Source organism: Condylura cristata, unplaced genomic scaffold (genome assembly GCF_000260355.1).
Source record: "Condylura cristata isolate star-nosed mole 26May11 unplaced genomic scaffold, ConCri1.0 scaffold00005, whole genome shotgun sequence".
Lineage (NCBI taxonomy): Eukaryota > Metazoa > Chordata > Mammalia > Eulipotyphla > Talpidae > Condylura > Condylura cristata.
The window spans coordinates 1,219,329-1,223,555 of record NW_004567106.1 but is presented as its reverse complement, the minus strand read 5'-3'; positions in this window follow the sequence as shown (position 1 = coordinate 1,223,555).

The window sequence follows — 4,227 nt, the reverse complement described above, 5'->3', positions numbered from 1 at the left end:
TATATGTATATATATGATATAGGATATAGGATATATATGAATATGTATATGCATATGCAAGTATACATATATGTATATGTATATACATATACACATACATATATGTGTGTATATTGCTATATACCCTTTATAATATCATGGGATGATTGCCACATACCTTTGCAACTATGACTTGGATATGAAATAATTTAAAATGCAGTAAAACTCAGTAATTTAGCATAAAGGTTATGAAAATTCATGTTTTACTAACAAAATGGAGACCTATTTCTAGACATGAGTTTATTGTTTTCTAAAAGTTCTCTGTTTATTCAGTGTGGATCATAGACTAAAACCAGAAAAGCATCTTAAGAATGATTCCTTGATACCCATATTTGTATCAGCAAGCAGTTATAGGGAGGAAGTAGATAAAACAGTGAAATATAGACCTGCCAAATGATTGCAAAAATTAGGAAACTCTTCTTGAAAGAAAAAAGTGGGTGATATATGGATGTTCTAACCTTTCATGTGTTGGATATACCCCAGAAGTTATATATCTTTCTTGTCAACAGCCACATGGAGGAAGATAAGGAAAGAGATTCCATTCTCTTTCAACATTCTGTGCATCATTACCATGTACAAATATCTACGTCAGTGTCCAAAGTTCTGTACAGAGAAAAACTGTGGAAGAAAGAACAAGGCAGAGGGTCCTAAACAGATAACATTGCACCTTTACAAGACCAACCTCATCCAGTCATGAAGACTAGGTTGTAACATGAAAATAATGGACTCCAGTGGAAAAATTCTGAGCTTTGTATTTTTAGCACCCTTGATTTTCCAGGATTTTCATAACCAGGAAAACGCAGCAATAGTAGTCAGCAAGAACTCAGATTGTATTACCAATGCCTCCAGTCATCCTCAACACCTACAGAACGAGGCAAATTGGTGGAAGAGGAGAAGGCAGAAAGGAAAGTCTAACAATGTAGGAGTGGCTTACACTTCTGCTTTAAGTCTAGCCTTTTGAACAAAATTTCTTTTACTTTGCCATATGTAACTAAAGAAAACAAAAGTATGCAAGCCAACCAAAAAAAAAAAAAAAAGCAATGAAAGTAAGGAAATTAAGTTACTCTTAAAATGGTAGTAAGGGTGATTTCCTTGGTGAAATGCTATTAAAGAAAGTTTTATCTGCTTTCTTATTTTTTTACATCCTTATTTTGAAAGATTTATTTATTTATGCACACAAGAAATGAGATACAGGCCGGGGCGGGTGGGGTCAGAGGGACCACCAGAGACTGAGTGGGGAGCAGAACAGGCAGATTGATTGAAATACACTGCTGAGAGGGGAGCAGAGGGTGACAAAGGAGAGTTCTGCTGACATCATGTAGGTCATTTCCCTGGCAGGGAATCAAACACGTGCTGCAGTAGCTATAGCTCACTTCATAGTGTGATGCTTTAATCTGTTGTGCCATAGGAAGGGCCCACTTGTTTTTTACTTTCTATGATAATTTATTTTTCTTAATCTATATAAACTTAATTTTTCTCATATGTGTGTGTGTATACATCATTCTTCATCTTTATACATTTCTTTCAACTTTGTTTTCTCAGTTGTAATCCCTGGGCACTTGCCACCACCAATTCACCCACATTCCATACCAAAGTCCCATGTGCTCTTCCCAACCCAGATTTGGTCCTATTCCCCTCTCCATCCCCTTAGAATATCTCTGGTTTATAGTTTATAGTTGTCTGTCGATTTTTTAAAAACTTTATAACAAGTTTCTGATCCCTTACACTCCTGCCATGAGTGAAACCATCTGGTATTGTTCTTATTACTTTCTGGTTTATTTCACTAAGCATGATCCTTTCAGCTCCATCCATGTTGCCACAAATGACAAGGGTTTATATTTTTTTGATTGCTAAGTAATATTCTATTTTGTATATATACCATATCTTCTTGATCCAGTCATCTATTTTGAGGCATTTTGGTTGGTTCGACATCTTCCCTATTGTAAATAATGCTGCAATAAACATAGAGATGAAGATGTCCTTTTGGATTAATATTTTGTTTGTTTGTCCTTTAGATAGATACCTGGAAGTGGAATTGCTGGATCACATTGAAGATCCTTTTCTAGCAGTTTGAGAAAAATCCAAACAGCTTTCCACAGTGGCTGGACCAGTTTTCATTCCCACCAGCAGTGCAGGAGCGTTTCTTTTTTTCCACATCCTTGCCAACATTTGTTGTTGCTAGTTGGTTTTTGTTTTTGTTTATGTTTTTTTTTTATGTGTGTGTCATTCTCATTGGGTGTGAGATGGCATGTCATTGTGGTTTTGATTTCCACTTCCATTATTACGAGCAATGTTGAACATTTTTTTTTCATATGCTTGTTGACTATTTGCAATTCCTCTTTGGAAAAATGACTTTTTAGCACTTCTTCCCATTTTTTGATGTAGTTGCTAACTTTATTTTTGTTGAGTTTCATCAGCTTTTTGTATATCTTTGTGATCAGTCATTTATCAGTAGTATTATGTGTAAAAATTTTCTCCCAATCAGTGGGATGTTGCTTTGCTTTGTTGAATGTCTCTATTGCTGTACATAAGCTCTTTAATTTGGTGTAGTCCAGTGGTTTATCCTTTCCTTCACTATCTTTGCTTTGGGTAATGTATCTTTAAAGATGTTACTGAGATATATGCCATGTAGGGTTTCACCAATATTTATATATATAAAATGGTTTCAGGTCTTCTGTCCAGTTCTTAAAACCATTTTTATTTGGTTTTTGTGTATGCTGTGAGATATTACTAATCTAACTTCATTTTCTTGCATGTTGCAGCCCAGTTTTCTTGCAGTTTTGCAGCCCAGTTGCAGCCCAGAACTATTTGCTGAAAAAAAATTTCTTTGTTCCATTGCATTGTTTCTTTGTCAAAGATTAGCTGTCCATAAACCTGTGGGTTTATATCTCGGTTTTCTATTCATGTCCATTGGCCTGTATGTCTGTTCATGTGCCAGTACCATGCAGCTTTGATTATTATTGCTTTATAGTAAAGTTTGAAGTTTGGGAGTGTGAAACCTCTGTTCTCTTTTGTTTTAGTCAAAAGAGTTATGACTATTCAAGGATTTTTGTGTTTCCATATGAAAATCATCTATATTTATTTGAATAATGTTATTGAGATTTTTATTAGAATAGGATTAAGTCTATGAATTGCTTTCTGTAGCATGGCCATTTTAATTATGTTAATTTTTCTAATCCATGAGTAGGGATTTACTTTCCATTTCTTTGTATCTTTTTGTATTTATTTTAACAGTATCTTATAATTTTCTTTCTATAGCTCTTTTACCTCTCTGGTTTGATTTATTCGCAAGTATTTCTGATTTTTTATTTCTATTGTAAATTTAATTTTAAGGGATTTTGTGTATTAGGCAATATATTTTTTTAAAAGATCTATTTATTTGTGCACACAGAAATGGGGTACAGGCCAGAGGCTCAGGGGTGGTGAGAGGCTTCACCAGAGACAGAGTAGGGAACAGAACAGGCAGATTGACGAAGTACACTGCTGAGGGGAGCAGCGGGCGGGTCAGGAGAGGTCTGCCAGCCATGTGGTCACCTCCGGGGCAGGCGGGAATCGAGCTCATGCGGAAGAGGCTTTAGATTCTCAGTGCTGTACTTTAGCCTGCTGTGCCACCAGGGAGGGCCTAGGCAACATATTTTTTTCTTTCTTTTTATTGAGAGTGGTTTCAGTGGACTGCTGGGGAAAGAAAGTCAGACTTTATGGTCTTCAATATTTTTTTTAATAACGGTTTATTTTTTACATCATTTTGTACATTTTTTTTTCTTTTTTTTTCCTTTTTTTCCAATCTCAATTGTAATCTCCGCAGCTAGACAACATTTAAAAAAAAAAAGTTGCCCATGTAGGGTCTAACAGACATCTGTAGAATACTGCACCCCAAAAAATCTGAGACACATTTATCTAAAATCTACATGGATCATTCTCTAGGATTGATGACATACTGGGTCACAAGATAAATATCAACTGATGCACTAAGATTGAAATCATACCAAGTATTTTTTTCTGACCATGAAGGAATCAAACTAGAAATAAGACGTGAAGAAAGAAAGAAGTCCACCTACCACATGGAGACTGAAATTGACATACTGAAGGACCATTGGTCAATGAGAAGATCAAAGAAGAAATTAAAAAATACCTTGAGAAGAACAACAATGATGACGCAAATCTCCAAAACTTATGGGACACATTAAA